Source organism: Hibiscus syriacus, unplaced genomic scaffold (assembly GCF_006381635.1).
Source record: "Hibiscus syriacus cultivar Baekdansim isolate YM2019G1 unplaced genomic scaffold, ASM638163v2 tig00110890_pilon, whole genome shotgun sequence".
In the NCBI taxonomy this organism is placed as follows: Eukaryota; Viridiplantae; Streptophyta; class Magnoliopsida; order Malvales; family Malvaceae; genus Hibiscus; species Hibiscus syriacus.
This window is the reverse complement of record NW_024062900.1, coordinates 3,823,744-3,843,560: the sequence shown is the minus strand read 5'-3', so window position 1 is coordinate 3,843,560 and position 19,817 is coordinate 3,823,744. Positions and strand designations below refer to the sequence as shown.

Here is a 19,817-nt window from a genome sequence, read left to right as displayed (position 1 = left end):
TTTTTATTTTTTATTTTATATATATATTTTTACTTTTTTATTTTATTTATTTTTTTATTTCTATATTTTTTTTTTTTCTTTTTTTCTTTTATTTTTATATTTATTTTACTTACTATTTATCTTTGTTTTCTTTATCTTATCTTTTATTTAATTGTTTTCTCTTTATTTTAATTTAATTAATTAATTTATTTCTTACCTTTTTATCTATACCTTTTATCTAACATGGTTTTTGACCTTCTTAAGGCCACACTTTAACTATCTAAGGTAAGTAATTGTGATCGTATTTTTACCTTTTAATTTTAAATTACAATTTTTTTAATTTAAGACAACCGGCAAATTACGTAGTACCGAAAGGGCGGTTCAAGGGTGCTAATCCTTCCTTGACCGTAATCGACTCCCGAATCCGACATATCTTTGGTAAGACGCAGATCAGGTAAGATATAAGGTATCCGATTAACCTATTTATTTTTTAAATAAATAATCGGTGGCGACTCCAATCCACATTTTTCAAGTCGAAACCCAATTCCGGGGCCCAACCGAAAGACGGTTGCGACAAAAAGATTGATAAAGATTGAAGGTTCATAACTGTACTTGACAAAGCTGATTCGATCGTAAGCAAGTATATAGTTTAACTTGTTATTAGTGTATCTAAAAGTGGTCTGAAGCTAATGGAGTTGAAGTCAAATCATTCATCTCCTGTTCTCAGTGACCCGATTCCAGTAAACAATTCGAGACTAGGCATCCATTCGAATCTGCTTCCCTATCAGCAATCAGGTGGATCTTTGCCCTCAGAAGTATGACAATTCCCAGGAAGAAACCTGGAAAGCTTGAGGATGTTTGGTCCAACGGTTTTCTAGAGGCCATGAGATCATCATCGCCCCATCGTAAGAAGTTAATTAAGCACAAGGACTTTAACATTGTTGCTTCTGCAGATGATTTCGATATTGCTTACCGCTCTTGGATGGTATGCATATATCTTTTCTGATACAGATATATTATTTTTCTTGTATTATATGTCGTAACCGGTTTTATTCCGGGCACGAATTTTTTACTTGGCGGGAAAAGTGATGTGAATAAATGGTTTTTAAAATAATTTGTGAGTCGCCATCGGCCTTTTGGGTCAGGTAGGTCGAATACCTAAAAAATTATCTTTTAAAAGAGTTTTTAAGAAAAAATCAGTTAAAAGATAAACTGATCTGCGTTTTAACCAAAAATTCATTCTTTTTAGAAATAAAAAAGGATTCATAGTCGGTTACGTTTAGGGAATGATTAGCACCCCTACAACGCCCAAAATTGGTATTTTTTAATTATAAATTGTCTCTATTATTAGAAATTCAAAATTCAAAATTCAAAATATATTTAATTTATAATCCTATTATTTTAAGATTATAATTATGAAAAATATATTATAAATTATTTATTTAGAAATATCAGAAAAGGACTTCTAGGGTCTTAAGACAGCTCTTTTCTTTGATATTAAAAAATAAATAATTAATTAATAATTATATATAATTATAAAAAGATATTTATTATTTTTTTTATATCAAAAATGGAATCCAGTTATTTAAGACTGCCCTTTCTTAATATTGGAAAATAAAAATACTAAAATAGGATTAAATAATTAACTAAAATTTAATAAATAAAATACATATTATTATATAATATATATTTATGGTTAAATAATAATAATAATACTAGTAATAATAATTAAAAGTAAACATATAACTAACAATAAAATTAAAATTATATATATAACTTGTAAAAAAAATATAAATAGAAATTGAAATTAGTGACTAAATTATAAACTAATAGCATTAAATACCTAATTCATAATTATTTAAAATTACGGGGATTAAACATGTTATTTTACTCATTAATTAATTTATGGACTAAAATAAAATTATAATAAATTCGAATGTCAAATTAAAATAAATTAAAACATGCTCAGGATTAAAATAACATTAATTAGAATTAAAGGACTAAAATGGTTATTTATCCTAAATATATTATTTAATATAAAGGACTAAAATAAATAGAATTAAAATTAAAGAACTGAATTAAAAGGATTATAAATTGATTTAGTGACTAAAATGTAAGGATTACAAATTAGGATGGCTGCGGAAAGGGTTTAACTTTTAATTAATTACAGACAGACCCCTCCCCAAAACGGCATCGTTTGGGGAGGGCTATTTAAGTGTTGAAACGGCTGGCCCGAAGGGCCAGCCCTCATTTCTCTCATTTTCTTCCTCTCTCTAAACTGAGAGAGTTTAAACTCTCTCTCGTTTCTCTCTAGCTTCCCTCACCGGAGGGAAGTCGGTCACCGGGCGGTAGCCGTCTGCCGCCACCTTCCTCATCGCCGGCCACCGTTTCCGGTGGTTGAAAAACACCAAAACTTCCCAAACCCTAGATCCAAGTACCCTAAACCCGATTTCACCCTTCTTTTATCCTAAAAAGTTATGGATTTTCCTAGATCTAAGGAAAATACCTTCGGTATTTTTTATTCTCAGGTGTCGTTTGGGGTTCTCCGGTAAGGTAAACTCTTCCTTCTCTCTTCTCGGTTTGATTGCTGGTTGTTGTGAGTTGGTCTCTGTTTTTTTTTGTATCTTTTCTCTCCGTTTGGTTGCTCTGTGGTTGTTGGTTGCCTCTGTTTTTGCAGGTGGTGGCTTTATAGCCATCACCGGCGCTTGTCTCAGACCGGGTAAAAGAGTAGAGTTTGGTGAGTCACCGAACTTCCAGTGGTGACTCACCGTTGAGGGCAAAGTGTGCGGCTGTGGCTTGGCCTTCTGGATCCTTCAGTTGGCGTCGTGGCAGCGTGGTAGCAGAGGCTGGCGAACGGCGGCCGCGTGGTCCCTAGGGTATCATTACCCTAGGGTTTGTTCTGGATGAGTGTGGGTCGTTGGATCTCTCAGATCTAACGGCTGAGATTGAGGTGGCTGGAGGAAGCTGAAAACCCTAATCTAGTTTAGGGTTTCCATTGGGATAGCTCAGTTGGGCTAGAATTGGGCCTCCGGGATTTGTAATTGGGCCGTGTAATCTGGGCCTGTTTGTAATAATAATAATATTAATAATAAAAATATATAATAAATAATAATATGATAATAATAAATAAAATCGGGACAAAATTAGTATCTACAGCTGCCCCTCTTTGCTCATTCTAGTGTTAACAGAATAGAGCAAAGACGAAAGACATAAATTTGTTCAATTGACTTCTCCTGATTAAGATGGAAATGTTGAACAAGTCTCCTCTGGGATTAGTTCTTATTATGAACTTTTCCACTGGGGATATTTTCAATCTCATCTGTGATAAAATCTAGCAAAGGTTAAGCAAGTTCTTCTCATTATGACTCCTTCTTCCTCTTCAGATGGGTTCTTCTCATTATGACACCTTCTGAAAATGTTGATCCGCAAAAGAGGTGTCGTGATTCAACTTCATATGTGATGAATTAAGGCAAGGTTGAACAAATTCTTCTCATTATGAACTTCTTCTCCTTCTTCAGATGAGTTCTTCTCATTATGAACACTTCTGGAAATATTGATGCTGATTTATCTCCTTCTGGCAATGTTGATCCATCGATCAAACTAAAGTCGAACAAATTCTTCTCATTATGAACTTCCTCTGGAAATGCTGATCCATCAAATGATGGATTTGAGCAAAAGGTTGAACAAGCTCTTCTCATTATGAACTTCTTCTTCCTTCTCCAGATGAGTTCTTCTCATTATGAACTTTTTCTGGAAAGCTGATCCATCAAGTGATGGATTGAGCAAAAGTTGAACAAGTTGTTCTTATTATGAACTTCTTCTTCCTTCAGATGAGTTCTTCTCATATGAACTTTCTCTGAACTGTTGATCCATCAAGTGATTTAAGCAAAAGTTGAACAAGTTCTTCTTATTATGAACTTCTTCTTCCTTCTTCAGATGAGTTCTTCTCATTATGAACTTTCTCTAGAACTGTTGATCCATCAAGTGATGGATTTAAGCAAAAAGTTGAACAAGTTCTTCTCATTATGAACTTCTTCTTCCTTCTTCAGATGAGTTCTTCTCATTATGAACTTTTTCTGGAAAAGCTGATCCATCAAGTGATGAATTTGAGCAAAAAGTTGAACAAGTTATTCTCATTATGAACTTCCTCTTCCTTCTTCAGATGAGTTCTTCTCATTATGAACTCTTCTGGAAGTACTGATCCACCGAGTGATGAATTTAAGCAAAAAGTTGAACAAGTTCTTCTCATTATGAACTTCTTCTTCCTTCTTCAGATGAGTTCTTCTCATTATGAACTTTCTCTGGAACTGTTGATCCATCAAGTGATAGATTAAATCTTTGCTAAATCTTGAAATTCCTGTCAAAATTTAACATGGATAAATGAATGAAAATGCACCTATTTTTGCAAATACCTAAATATGATGCATGAATGTTAAGTTCATTTTTATTTGATTTCAAATTGGTGAACTTAGTATTTCTTCAGTTGTGTAGAAATCCAATAAATCTTTCTTCTTCAAATCGGAGAATCTATCATCTTTGAAAAATGTAGATATAGATATAATGTCACAAAACCCTTTGAGAATAAAACTCAATAATATAGGCTCTTGAAAAGCTCGCACTTATGCAACATGTTGATTCTGATAACAACTCATCTGATTATGAAGTGATATTTCAAGATGATTTCACAGATATTGATAGTTCTTTTAATACCGAGAAAATCCTGAATTCTGATTCTGATGAGGAGAGTAAACTTTTATACTTGACGAAAATGGGATACTCAAATGCTATGTCTTCAATAGTCATAGAGAATAATCCTGATTCATCAATTGCAGAGTTAACAGATTTATATGTGCTGCTCAAATGGCTAAGGCTGTTGACACACTTCTTCCGGTAAAGATAGGAAGCCATTATGCAATGATCCCAATTACAAGAAAAGGCAAAACTCGAGCTATGATTTTTGGGAAAGGAATAAGCAGAAGAAGCTTGAAAAGAATCTTCTTAATGAAGACGATCATGCAGTTCATCTTTTAATTCCAATGATTGGTTCTGTGGTTCCTACCGAACCAGATCAGATAACTCAAAGAACACTTCTAGAAGATGTTATTGGGTCTCCTTATTTCTACTACGAGAACGTGGCACTTGCTCCAGTTAATGTTTGGACTGGAATATCACAGTATTTATTTGATGTAGAGCCATAATTTGTAGATTCGAAGTATTTTCATGCTGCTACACTGAAAAGGGGCTATATTCATAATCTGCCAATTGAAAACAGATTTCTTCTTGTTCCATTTCCAAATAACTCTATGATGGTGATAATTGCTTACTTTGTATCCATGCCTTTAAAAGTATTAACATAAAGTGATATTCAAATCTTTAACTTATTTCAAAATTATGCTAATCTATTTACAAAATAAAAGAATAAATTGAATTTTTGAAAATAAATTGAATCTCAAATAAATTGAATTTAGAGAAAATAAACTTAGAATTTATTAATAAATAGATAGAATTATATTCAAAGTTATGGCAAGCATAGGAATGAAAAATTCAAATGACTCACAAATTATTAGCATAAGTATTTCTAAATTAATCAAATTGATATAATTTAGAGTATTGATGTAAGCTTTTGTCTGAAAGATCTCAAACGTTGTCAGAATGCTTGTAGATGTGAAGTTCCTCCTAAACTATCAAAATCTTAAGAGGATGCAATTGCCAGATGCCTAATATCAACATGTATTTGAGCCGCCCTTTCAGGTTTTCAACTCAAATCCTTCCTTTGGTTACAAGATGCCCTTTGCGGGTTTCATCTTGAGCCCCCCTTTTTTCTTTCTTCTTTTTTCTTTCTTTTTCTTTTTTTCTCTTTTTTTTCCTTTTTTTTCTTTCTTTTTTTTCCATTTTTTTCTTCAAGCATAATATTTCTTGATAGAATCCGAGTTTATTAGATTTCTCAGAATTTTTCCATCCATTTCTGCCAAGATCAACGCTCCTCCGGAAAAGGCCTTTTTTACAACGTATGGCCCTTCCCAATTAGGCATCCATTTCCCACGGAAATCTTTATGTATAGGCAAGATCTTTTTTAGTACTAGATCACCCTCTTGGAATTCTCTTGGATGTACTTTCTTGTCATGAGACTTCATCATCCGTTTCTGATACATTTGTCCATGGCAAATAGCTTTCAATCTTTTCTCCTCAATAAGGTTCAATTGATCAAATCTAGCTTGGATCCATTCAGATTCATCCAATTTTGTTTCTCTCAAAATTCGAAGTGATGGAATCTCAACTTTAATTGGTAAGACTGCTTCCATCCCATAGACTAAAGAAAAAGGCGTTGCCCTATTAGATGTTCGAACAGTAGTTCGGTATGCATATAAAGCAAAAGGTAACTTCTCGTGCCAATCTTTGTAAGTTTCAGTGGTCTTTGTAATGATTCTCTTGATGTTCTTATTTGCTGCTTCAACTGCCCCATTCATCTTTGGACGATATGCCACTGAGTTTGCATGTTTGATCTTAAATGTGCACAAAGTTCGGTCATCATCTGTTGTTCAGGTTCAGAGCATTATCTGTAATGATCCTTTCTGGTAGGCCATACCGGCAAATTATTTCTTTCTTTATGAATTGCAGACTGTGGACCTCTTAATTGGCATACGAAGCAGCTTCAACACTTGGTAAATAATCAATTACCAAGGATGAAACAATGTCCATTCGATGCTTTTGGTGTGATTGCCCCAATGACATCTATTCCCCACATAAAATGGCCAGGGTGCTGTCATTACATGTAAGGAGATGGGGTCCATGAATCTTATCTGCATATATGGCATTTGTGGCATTTCCTTGCATAATCAATGCAATCTGTGTGCATGGTAGCCCAATAATATCCATATCTCATTATTTTTCTAGCCATGGAAAGACCATTTGCATGTGTTCCACATATTCCATTGTGTACTTCTTCAATGATGTTTCTGGCTTCGCTAGTATTTAAACATCTCAATAGCATTTGATCATTGCTTCTTCTATACATAGTCTCGCCATCAAGAAAATATCCAGCAGCCATTCTTCTCAAGGTTCTTTTATCAATTTCAGATGCATTTTGTGGATAACTTTGATTTTTGATATATTGCAAGATATCATAATACCATGGTTTTCCATCTACCTCTTCCACACTATAACAATGTGCAGGAATTCATATACTTGCATTTTGATTGGCATCATATCAACTTTCTTAGTTGCCTGAAACATAGCAGCTAATGTAGCCAAATCATCTGCCATTTGATTTTCTTCTCGAGGGAGATAATTGAAGGTGACTCTCTCAAATTCTTTCACTAATTTGAGGGTAAAATTTCGGTATTCCAACAATTTGGGATCTTTTGTTTCCCATTCACCTCGTAATTGATACACCACTAACGATGAATCTCCATATATATTCCGCCATGTTATTGGTGCAAAAGAACTCCAGTCTACTTTTAAAGGGATAATAAATATTTTCTGGAGAAATTAACACTGCCCCAATTCCTCATCCCAATGTGTTGGATGCTCCATCAAAGTAAAGCTTCCAAGATGCATCATTTGTTCCGACTTCTTCATTCATGGATATGCACAACAAATCTTCATCTGGAAAATTAAAACTCAAAGGTTGATAATCATTCGATACACGACTGGCCAAAAAATCAGCTATGACACTTCCTTTTATCGCTTTTTGGTTGACATATACAATATCAAACTTGGATAATAACATCTGCCATCTAGCCATTCTGCCTGTCAAAGCTGGTGATTCCATTAAGAATTTCAAATGATCAAGTTTGGACATCAACCAAGTAGTATGATATAACATGTATTGTCTGAGTCTTCGAGTAGCCCACACCAAGGCACAACATAATTTTTGTATTGGTGGATATCGAATTTCACAATCAGTAAATTTCTTGCTCAGATAATAAATGGCTTTTTCTTTTCTTCCAGATTCATTGTGCTGTCCCAGTACACATCCCATCGAATTTTCAAAGACTGTCAAGTAGAGAATTAATGGTCTATCAAGCATTGGTGATACTAAAATGGGGGCATTGGATAAATATTTCTTAATAATATCCAAAGTTTCTTGACATTCATCATTCCAGACTTCAGGATTGTTCATTCGAAGTAATTTGAACACTGGATCACATTTGTTAGTTAATTGAGAATGAACCAAGATATATAATTTAATCTTCCCAAAAAGCCTCGAACTTCTTTTTTTGTATTGGGTGGTGGAAGATCTTGAATGCTTTACTTTATCTGGATCAATCTCGATTCCTTTTTGCTGACCACAAATCCCAAAAGCTTCCCGGAAGTTACCCCAAAAGTGCATTTAGCGGGGTTAAGCTTTAATTGATACTTCCTCAATCTTTGGAAAAGCTTTCTCAAATTTTGAATATGTTCTTTTTCAGTTCAGGATTTGGCAATCATGTCATCTACATATACTTCAATTTCTTTGTGCATCATGTCATGAAACAAAGTTACCATGGCTCTTTGATACGTTGCCCCTACATTTTTCAATCCAAATGGCATTACTTTATAGCAGAATGTGCCCCACATGGTTACAAATGTTGTTTTTTCATGTCTTCAGGATTCATTTTTATCTGATTATATCCTGAAAAGCCATCCATGAATGAAAACCATGCGTGTCCTGCACTATTGTCCACCAAGGTGTCTATGTGGGGTAATGGAAAGCTATCTTTCGGACTAGCTTTGTTGAGATCTCTGTAATCTACGCACATTCGAACTTTCCCATTTTTCTTTGGTACTGGAACAATGTTGGCTACCCATTCGGGTATTTGGCTGCCTGTAGGAAACCTGCATTAATCTGTTTCATCACTTCCTCTTTGATGTAACATTTCTGGCCTCATTCGCCTGAGCTTTTGTTGGATCGGTTATATTCTGGATTGATTGGAAGCTTGTGCATCACTATATGTACTCAAACCAGGCATATCTTGATAAGACCAGGCGAAGATATCTTTGAACTCTTGAAGGAGATTATCAATCTTGTTTTATCTGGATTGTCAGAGTAGTACCAATTTCACCTCTTTCATTTCTTCATCTGTTCCCAGATTCACAGTCTCAATCTCTTCTTTGTGAGGTAAAATTTGTTTATCTTCTTTTTCTATCAGTCTTAATAATTCAATAGGAACATCACATCCAGTTCATCCTCACACTCATTGATTTCCTCCAGAATATTTGTTTATCAGTCTTAATAATGTACTCTGTGTTAATATTAAAAACTACAGGAAGGTCTTCAGCGGTCCAATTGTTGAGTGTTTCTCCAGGAAAACAAGGGCGAATCCTAGCCAAGTATTTGCCAGTCTTGTTGTATTCATGATCATGTTGATAAATAATCCTTTCATAGCTTCTTCAACTATGCTTTGATCTTTCGTCAACTTTTCTTCTTTAAAGGCCTCAACAAGCTGTTGTTCTATATTAATTGTTCCCCCTTATCTGAATGTGGTCTTCAACTGTGGGAAAAACATGTGTTCCCAAAGGATTTCTTCTCCTTTCAACCTTGCCTTTCTATCTTCACACTTTCTTTTCATCTCTTTGTTCTTTTGCTGAAAATTGGGCTTAAATCCAAGCCCAAAACGATCTTTCTTCATTTTAATACTTACAGGAACTGAACTCCCATAAAGATTCTTTCCTAAACCTTTACCAGTTTTAGCTCCGATGCCTAAAGTCTGTCGTACAGTCATCTTAGTGCAATCAGATAATCTGGGATATGGAATTTTGATTCCTTCCTGCAATAAAGGTTGCTTTGACAAATTCAAGAGCTCGGAAAGAGCATTCGAGAGCATCATCATTGGTCTCAATATACGGAACATCACTTGTTATAGACGCAATGATTTCTTCTTCAGCTCCTACGCATATTAGTTGTCCATCAACAACGAATTTCAATTTCTGATGTAATGAAGAAGGAACGGCTCCTGCAGAATGAATCCATGGCCTCCCTAATAAACAATTATATGTAGGGTGGATGTCCATCACCACAAAGTCAATATTGTACATGACTGGTCCGATTAACAACGGTATTTCCATTTTCCCAAGCACCTCTTTTTGAGTGCCATCAAAAGCTCGCACTACATTCTGATAACTTTTCATGTGTGATTTATCCACAGGCATTCTTTGAAGTGTTACTAGAGGCATCAAGTTAAGACAGGATCCATTGTCAATCAATACTCCTAGCAAAACATGACCATGATAATGTGTGGTAATATTCAAAGCTTTTAATGACCCCATTCCGCCTTCAGGTATTTCATCATCCGTGAACGTTATGTAATTGTCAGCGGCTATATGTCCCACAATTCTGTCAAGTTTATTGAGGGATATATCTTCAGGGATAAAGGTTTGATTAAGCATTCTCATCAAAGCATTTCTGTGTGCTTCTGAATTCATCAATAGATCAAGAATAGAAATTTTCGCTTGTTGTTTATGTAGTTGTTCAACCACACTATACTCACTATGTTTCAGGAATTTCAAAAATTCTTGCGCTTGTTTTTCTGTTACAGGCAATACTGGAGGGGGATTCATCATCAAATACCTTTTGGGGTATTACCATGGCTTTTCCTTTTGCTTTCACCTGTTCTGATGCATTGGATGTTTCGGGAGAGTAACATCTACCACTTCTTGTAAAGAATCCGACTTCACTCACTGCTTCAGACGTCGAATCCAGATTTTGTATTTTCTCTTCTGTTTTTTCCAAAGAAACAGATCCTCCTACCATTGAAACATTGGTAGTATAATTCCAAGGTACCCTGCGGGTATCCTTGTATGGAAATGGTAAAGGAGTTGTGATAACTACTTTCGGCTTTGTTGGTGCAGGAATCACTGTAGATGATTTCACAATAATCACATGATCAATTGTTCTTTGATTAGGTTTAGAATCATCTGATGAGCAAACATCATCTTCTCTTTTCCCTGGTTCTTCTTCAAAGAATTCTATCTCTCTGTTATTCATCAATTTTTGAACCAAATCCCTAAATTCAGGACATAGTTGAATTTCATGCCCCTTTTCTTGATGATATTCACAATAATCTTGCCTTCATTATGCTTTGGCCTGAATTCTTGTGGAATTATACCGCTAAGGAGAGTTGTTGAAATATCCAAACAAAAGGAGATTTATTTCAGAAACGTCAGTTTTGCTTTCTTTCTATTCTTCCTGAATTGCATTCACGTTTTATCTCCATGATTTGGCAGCGGATGATTTGATGTAGATGGTGAATTGAATTCCAACTTTCCAGTGTTGATCAATTTTGAACCACCCTTTTGAATGCCAAACAATTTTCAATAGAATGACCCGTATGACATCTGCTTTTAACAGCGAATCATAGATCTCAGCATAGGGTACTAGTAAAGGTGTAAAAGACAACCTTTCATTTTCCTTTCGAGATCCTCTGGACTCTGCTCGATTGTTTGTTCTTCTTTCTTAACCTTGGCTGGGTTATTGTAACACTTTTCAATGAATCCTGTTGTAAGAGTTTGCATTGTTGACTTCATTCTCTTTTTTTCGGTACATAGGTCTTTTGGAACTAGACCCCTCATTGATTCAATTTGCCACTTTCAAGACATTTTCAATGAGTTCTCCAGAAATGACCAAATCGCAAAATTTCTGGTTGCATTCCCCATTAGATGATTAAATAGGGAGCTTTAACGTATGGACAAATATTATTATGGCCTCTTTTTCTGATAGGTGGTTGAACTTGGGCTGCTGTGTCACGCCATCTCTAAGCATACTATCTGAATGTTAGTTATTCTTTTTCTCCAAATTTTGGAGTCCATCTATCAGGGACATGTCTGTTACGTGGCGGTACTGCTCTAGGAATGCCTTAGCCAGATCTTTCCAGGATCTAATGTTGGCTTGGTCAATTGAGTATACCATTTTAAGTTGGTCCTGTCAAACTATCTTGAAAGCAGTGAATTAACAATTTCTCGTCTTCACAATCCTGCCATTCTACGCAAACATAGTAAGTGGGATGAAGGGCATGTGGTACCATCATATCTATCAAATTCGGGAACTTTGAACTTGATGGGGAGGATTAGGTCTGGAACCAAACTTAACTCACTAGCGTCAAACCCATAGAATGATTCAGTTATTTCCACGGATTTCATTTGTTCTTCTAAACTCCTGATCTGTCTGGTCAATTCTTCATTTACTTTTTCTTTCTTCAGCTCATTCAAATATGGGATTAGATGCTCAGCTTAAAATCCCTATTTCACATCTGATATAAGTGGATTTTGCTTGAAGATGCATGATCCACTTGTCCTTTTCATGCGGTTGGCTTCTTGAAATGCTGATGTGCGGGAATTGATTTGTATAGGTGTAGTACCAGAGATAAATTGGTTCTGGTGGAACCTAAAGGATATAGGTCTTGGTCGAAAGATACAGGATTTTCATGCATTTTTCCAATGATAGCCTGCCTTTTAAAATGTCTTCTATTTTCTGCATCATGTCTTGTGAGTTTACAATACTGGCTTCAATTTTCTCTAGCTTCATTCTCTGCTTGTTCTTTATTATGTTGTTTCTCAATACGTGTATTTTATCCTCCATAATTTTTAGTAGCTTGTCTATACCGTAGTGATGTTGTATTTCTCTTTTGGCCAGAATAACTGCGATTGAAAATCTTTTGATATTATTTTTTCAAATTTTAATTAATGAATGTTATCTTAATAATAATATACATAAAAAATAATGTAATGAATAATGATGTATGCAAAAAATGCATGTATGCAAAGGTATTGATCCCAAAAGTTAACTGTCATAGAAAAACTTTCATCGGCATACAAAAGTTTCTTTATAATAATTCATAACTACATATAAGGCTTAGCTTTCCTATTAAGCTCTATAATTTCTTTCATTAGCCATGACACCTTCTTTCCGAACTTAAACTAGATCAACGTGATGCTCATTATTTTTGCTTCAACAGCTAGTTCCCCATAATATCTAGCAACTTCACATTTGTACCATGGCCTCGAATATATTACTTCTTTCTTCACTTCTTTCTACATAGAAATCAGTTGATTTTTGCCATTGTTCATTAGTTCCTTCGAGAGTTTGCTCTAACTCAGTGATTTTGACTTGACAATTGTGCAGAGTTTTTTCAAGATCTCTAATGCGTCTTCGCAGTGAAGCACTTTCTCATTACTTCTTTAGATCACTAGGTCCTAGACGAACCTTTTCTTGAAATAATGACTCTTCAAGTTGCAAATGTAAGCATTAAACTCTGAGTTTTTGTTTCTAGACTGATTCATCTTCTTCAAGTTTTGTTCGTGCTTCTTGCGTCTTGACTAAGCTTCTGGATTTGAACATCTTGTTCTGCATCTTTGTATCCAATTACTAGCCATTTCTTGCTCTACCTCAAGTTTGGTGTTGAAATTCTTTCTTTCCAGCTCCCATTTTTCTTTTTCAACATTGAACTCTTCAATCCTTTGGCCCCTGACTTCAAGTTCGGCAATCAGATGGTTCATTTCAGATTCAAATCCCTTGAACATGATATTTTTCTCACCCTCAAATTTATCAAGAATGTCACTCTTCATCTCTTCTAAATCTTTGGCTCGATCCCTTTCTCATTGCATTTCATTCATGATCTCGCGATGTTCAGCTTTGTGTCTTATAATTCGCTCTCTTCTGTCAACCTTAAAATCTTCCATTTTTTGCTTTCCTTTTTCAAGGCTTTTGAGTAGACGGCTATTCTTTCCTTTCAGATCTTCAACTCGACTTTTCTCGATGTTCAATTCTCTGGTCATCTGTACTGTTGATCGGCTCGGTCCTGATGCTTTCCGGGATTTATATAACTCCTGGTAATTTTCTTTAATGCTCTGAATTCACCATCAACTTTTTCTTTGTTTCTCTCAACATTGCACATTGTGATGAATGAAGTCAATGTCAACACCCAACATAGCTTTATCTCGTCTCATTTGCTCTAATTCTCTTGACCAATCTTCTCTTTCTGCTTCAAACTCGGCTCTCAGGATTTCAATCTCTGATGGAACCACCTTAATGCGATCTTCCATAGAGATATCCTCAGTTTGGTCTAGTAGAGGGATATTTTCATTTTTCCTGACAGATCTCCATTCCTCATAATCAGGAGTTAGCATTTCTTTTGCTGCTTTAGCTAGGATACAAAAAGTTGTTTTCCAAGCTGTAAAAGCTTCCATGATATTTCTTTTATAATTTTTGCTGTGGAATGCGAACTCAGACGAATGTAATCCAGCAGTGATAGGTACAAATTGACGACCTTCATACTGTCTTATGACCAGAAGTGGTGCATATTCGATTCCTCCCCACAATTCGAGCAGTATTATCCAGTTGTAATCACCACATTTGTAAAAGAATTCCCTTTGGATTTGCCACGGGGATCGCCAAACAATGTCATTGCTTTGCAGATTTCGAAAGGTATTAATCCACATATCTTTCGTAATTACTTTCGGTCATTCTTGCTCCAGAAATTCTTTTAATGGTGAGTTGTCCGTATTAAAGCGCTGGTATGAAACCTTTTCTGTCCTCCAAAAATGGCTACGGATCCAGACGTATAACAATTGGGTACACCCTAAGAATCGTCCACCTCCTAGCTTTCTACAAGCGTTTAATGATCTGAAAGTTTTTGCTAGAATTGCAAAAGGAATTTTTGATAACTCAAACAAATCTACTACTGCAGCTTCAATATATCCTAATACTTTTGGGAAGATGATCATACCATACATACCCAGAGCAAAGAGATCGAATCGTACTTTAGTGTCTGGATGACTCTGAATAAGTTCTTTAATGTTGGTCCAAGCAATGCCTTCGCTTTCGCCTTTTTGTTTTGTACGGGATACTACCCATTCTTCTCGTACTCCGGCAATCTTTGCTAATTTAACTCTAAAAGGTTGAGTTTTAATTGACCTTGAATAAATTCGATTCTCCAAAGCCCCTTCTATATGTAGCAAAGTTGTGTACTCTTCAATAGTAGGGACCAAGTCCTCTTTAATGAGAGTGAAGCAATTGTACCCTGGATTCCAGAATTGAATTAGTGCTCGAAGTAAGTCATCATCAATTTCGACATAGAACAAATATGGAATGTCTCCGTAAGTCTGATAAAACTGCAACTTTTTGTTTGAGTCCCAACTCTCCCAAATGCCTCGCAAATCTTGCATATCATTTCTTTTTAGTGAAACTGGAGCATAACTGGCTAAGTCAGATACATAGTCATCCTGCAGACTGTCTCCCTTGTCTTTGTAAATCCTCAGCCCACTGTCTTACTTCTGAGTTAGAACTATTTGATTTGAGCACTTTTTATCCATGGATGAAGGTTTCCAATGAGACAATTAACACGAGGATCAATGCCTTTTATCATGATGCTATGCAAACAGAAGAAATAAAGAACACACAAAAGAAATGAATTAATTTACATAATAAAGAAAAAAAAATTAATAATAATGTCTACCTAAATATCCTTATTTAAACATGCTTTCTTCATATTTTAAATAATTTAAATTCACATGCAATTTAATCAGTAAGAAAATAAATAAATTAAAAGGAAAGTTAAAATTCATTTATCCTGTGTGTACACCAATTTTGGACAAAATTTCGGCATGGCTTCAAGTCGGAAGAGTTTCTAGGGTTTATTATATGCAGGGTTTCAGATTTAAGAATAAAGGTACCCGAATTGTCCTTGTTAGTGCCCCTTGGGTTGCTAACCCTCAATCCTAGTCCATCACAGACTAAAGTGGATCGAGTTCAATTCGAGGGGATACACTTCTCTATGCCTGACACGGAGAATAAATTCTCACGAAGACATAGAACATATGAACCCCGAAAGTTACTTGCTAGGTCTGACACGGAGAATAAATTCTCACGAAGACGTCGCTTTCACTCCCACTTAAAAGGGACAAACTCAATTATAGAGCTTTATGTTATGCAATGCAAGTGTTGTGTTTGAGGAGAAATGTTCAAACCTCTGACAGAAAAATAAATAATGAAATAAAATACTTGCAAGTAAACTGAAATATTAATATAAATACTATAAAAATAATAGGTATATAAAAAAATTTGAAAAGAAAGAATTATAAATTAAATATATGAATTTTTAATTTATAATTAATAGAGACAATTTATAATTGCTTTTTAAAAGTCTGACGGTCCCCAGCAGAGTCGCCAAGCTGTCGTAACCGGTTTTCGTCCGGGCACGAATTTTTTACTTGGCGGGAAAAGTGATGTGAATAAATGGTTTTTAAAATAATTTGGGAGTCGCCATCGGCCTTTTGGGTCAGGTAGGTCGAATACCTAAAAAATTATCTTTTAACTGATGTTTTCTTAAAAACTCTTTTAAAAGATAATTTTTTAGATATTCGACCTACCTGACCCAAAAGGCCGATGGCGACTCCCAAATTATTTTAAAAACCATTTATTCACCTCACTTTTCCCGCAAAGTAAAAAATTTGTGCCCGGACGAAAACCGGTTACGACAACTACACTTCACTAGATGAACTTGTTTGCTTGCTCTTATCCTCTGACTATGCAGATTAAATATCCTCTGCACTTAAATTTTGACCAAATCTCGAAAATGCCAAAAACAAAAAGATTGCCGTTTTCTAGATTATGATGGTACTCTTTCCCCATAGTAGACCAGATCGGGCATTGTGTCTGATTATGTAAGTATGACAGTCCATTTTGGTGCATGTATATAGTATTCTTTGGTCGACTCCATTGTTCCTTGATTGAAATTAAGCGGGAAAAATATCATCTTACCATATTTCAGATGCGTTCTGCTGTCAGAGAGGTGCAAAGCATTTCCCAACAGCAATATTAGTGGCAGAAGTCGTGATAAGGTAGATGGTAGATCATTCAGGAACTTCCTTTTGTTTTTTTTCAGTAGTTACTGTCCGAATCTGAGTAACGACATGGTCTGATCTCTTTTGTTTTTTTATTTCAGGTTTATGAGTTGGTAGGACTAACTGAACTTTATTATGCTGGTAGCCATGGGATGAACATTATGGGCCCTGTGAGACACGCAGAGTCTGATGACCATCCTAATTGTATTAGATCAACTGACCAACAGGTAAGACTCGTAATACTTCGAACGGCTTCTTGAATTTATTGTCTCGTTTCATATAAAACATCACCTTATATGACAGGGCAAGGAGGTAAATCTTTTCCAGCCTGCTAGAGAATTCATCCCTATGATTGACGAGGTGTGTAAACGTTACGATCGTACATCTTCCATTCACCTCTTTTCTAGACCATGCCTAAACAAAATCAAATCGTGAACACCATTGGGTTTGTTTTGCAGGTTTTAAAAGCCCTCGTCGAGAATACCAAGGATATTAAAGGTGCAAAGGTTGAGAATCACAAGTTCTGCACTTCTGTACATTACCGTAACGTAGAAGAGGTGAGAGACAGTTCCAAGCATCTAAACCAAAATTAGCCTAGTTGGTTACTAGTTCCAGCATCTAATTGCAAACTTTTGTTTCCTATTTCAGAACTGGCCAATGATCGCGCAATGCGTTCATGATATTCTGAAACACTATCCTCGTTTAAGAATAACTCATGGGCGGCAGGTATGATAATCATTGATATGTGTTACCATCTGCCATTTTATTTCTGTAAGGTATGGCTCATAAATATACCGGTAAAGAGGACAGGGGATGGAGCGGAGTGGGCGAACATCAACTGTCCTTACAAAGAAAGTCTTGTAGAAGGGGTTACGATTATGTGGGTTGGGGGTGCGGGGGTTGTGCCCCCGCGGTACGGTACAGGGATAATTTTGTAATTATGTACCAGGGTTTTCTATTATAAATAGAGATGTAACCTAAACTAATTATCATTGATTAAAAATTTTCTAGCACCGCTTAGGCACCGAGGACGTAAGCACATTGCCAAACCTCGTTAAAATTCTTGTGTTCTTTCGTTTACTTTGCCCGATTTATCAACAATTGGTATTAGATGTCAGGAGCAAAATTCGAAGTTGCGAAATTCGATGGTCTGGGTAACTTCGGATTATGGCAAACGAGGGTGAAGGATCTGTTGGCGCAGCAGGGGATCCTGAAGGCTTTGCAACCTACAAAGCCGGCGTCGATGGAGGAGGAAGATTGGGAAGAATTGCAACAACGAGCGGCAGGAACCATACGATTATGCTTGGCGGACGAGGTTATGTATCACGTCATGCATCTATCGTCTCCAGACGAAATTTGGAGGAAGTTGGAAAGTCAGTTTATGTCCAAATCCTTAACGACAAAACTGTATCTAAAGCAGCGGCTGTATGGGCTGAAGATGCAGGACGATCATGATTTGGCGCAACACGTGAATGTCTTCAATCAAATCGTTTCTGATTGGCTCGGCTTGATGTAAAAATTGAGGATGAAGACAGAGCGATTTTGTTGTGTTCGTTGCCTCCCTCTTACGAACACATGGTGACTACTCTTACATATGGGAAAGAGACTATCAACGTTGAGGAGATTACTGCAGCCTTGTTGGCTCATAACCAGCGGAAGCAGAATGCTGGGGAAAACTCTCAAGCCGATAGCTTATATGTCAAGGGTAATCGAGACCGTGGACGGAAGCCAGAGAAGGCAGGGTCTGGCAAGCGGAATTCCAGATCCAAATCTAGGGATAAGAAGACAATTCACTGTTACAAGTGCAAGGAGGCGGGACATATGAAGCGAGACTGTCTGAAGTTGAAAAAGCAGACTGATGAGAAGCGTGATGTTTCATCCAAGTCTGTGAACGTGGTCGAGGATGAAAATTCTGATTGCAGTGAGGGTGATACGCTTTCTATTTCAACGACTCAATTGACGGATGCGTGGATTCTTGATTCTGGATGTTCTTATCACATCACGCCAAATAGGGAATGGTTTTCGACATACAGGTCGGTTAATTCTGGTTCTGTTTATTTGGGTGATGATCGATGTTGCAATATTGTTGGTATTGGTGATGTCAGAATTAAGATGTATGATGGCTCTGTTCGGACGTTGAGTGGTGTTCGACATATCCCAGATTTGAAGAAGAATTTGATTTCTTTGGGCACTTTGCACAAGAATGGTTTATCCCTAAGGCTGATGAGGATAGGGAAACAATTCGGATTGTTAAAGGTGTTTTGACTGTGAAAGGAAAGATGACTGCAGGAAATATTATAGATTGTTAGGGAGTACGTTGCAGGTGGAGTTCATTCTGTTGAATCCTGTGATGATACTACAAAACTGTGGCATATGCGTCTTGCTCATCTTAGTGAACGTGGTATGACAAAATTACACAAAAGAAAACTGTTGCATGGTGTCAAAAGTTGTAAGCTCGATTTTTGCAAGTATTGTGTTCTTAGTAAACAGACTAAAGTCCGTTTCAAGACTGCGAAGCACACAACTCAAGGGATCTTGATTATGTGCATTATGATGTATGGGGCCTTCCACGACATCGTCTTTGGGTGGATCTAGGTATTATGTTACTTTTATTGATGATTTTTCACGGAAAGTTTGGGTGTATTTTTGAAACAGAAATCTGAAGTTTTTGAGAAGTTCAAGCTGTGGAAAGGAGAGGTAGAAAACCAAACAGGACGAAAAATCAAGTGTTTGCGGTCTGACAATGGTACGGAGTACACAGATTCATAGTTCTTACACTTCTGTAAGGAGCACGGGATTAAGAGACATTTTACAGTGCGCAAGACACCACAATAAAATGGTGTTGCGGAACGGATGGACAGGTCGTTGAATGAAAGAGCCAGATGTTTGCGGTTGAATGTGGGGCTTCCCAAACACTTCTGGGCCGAGGCTGTTAACATGGCGTGTTATCTTATCAACAGATCGCCAAGGGCATCATTGGATGGGAAAGTTGTAGAAGAGGTATGGACTGGTCATGATGT

The 19,817-nt window shown here is 36.2% G+C and overlaps 1 pseudogene; it reads left to right on the top strand.

Annotated features, from left to right (window-relative positions):
* The first annotated feature begins 560 nt into the window (after positions 1-560).
* Positions 561-19,817, top strand: part of LOC120144573 — a 34,457-nt pseudogene continuing 15,200 nt past the window's right edge.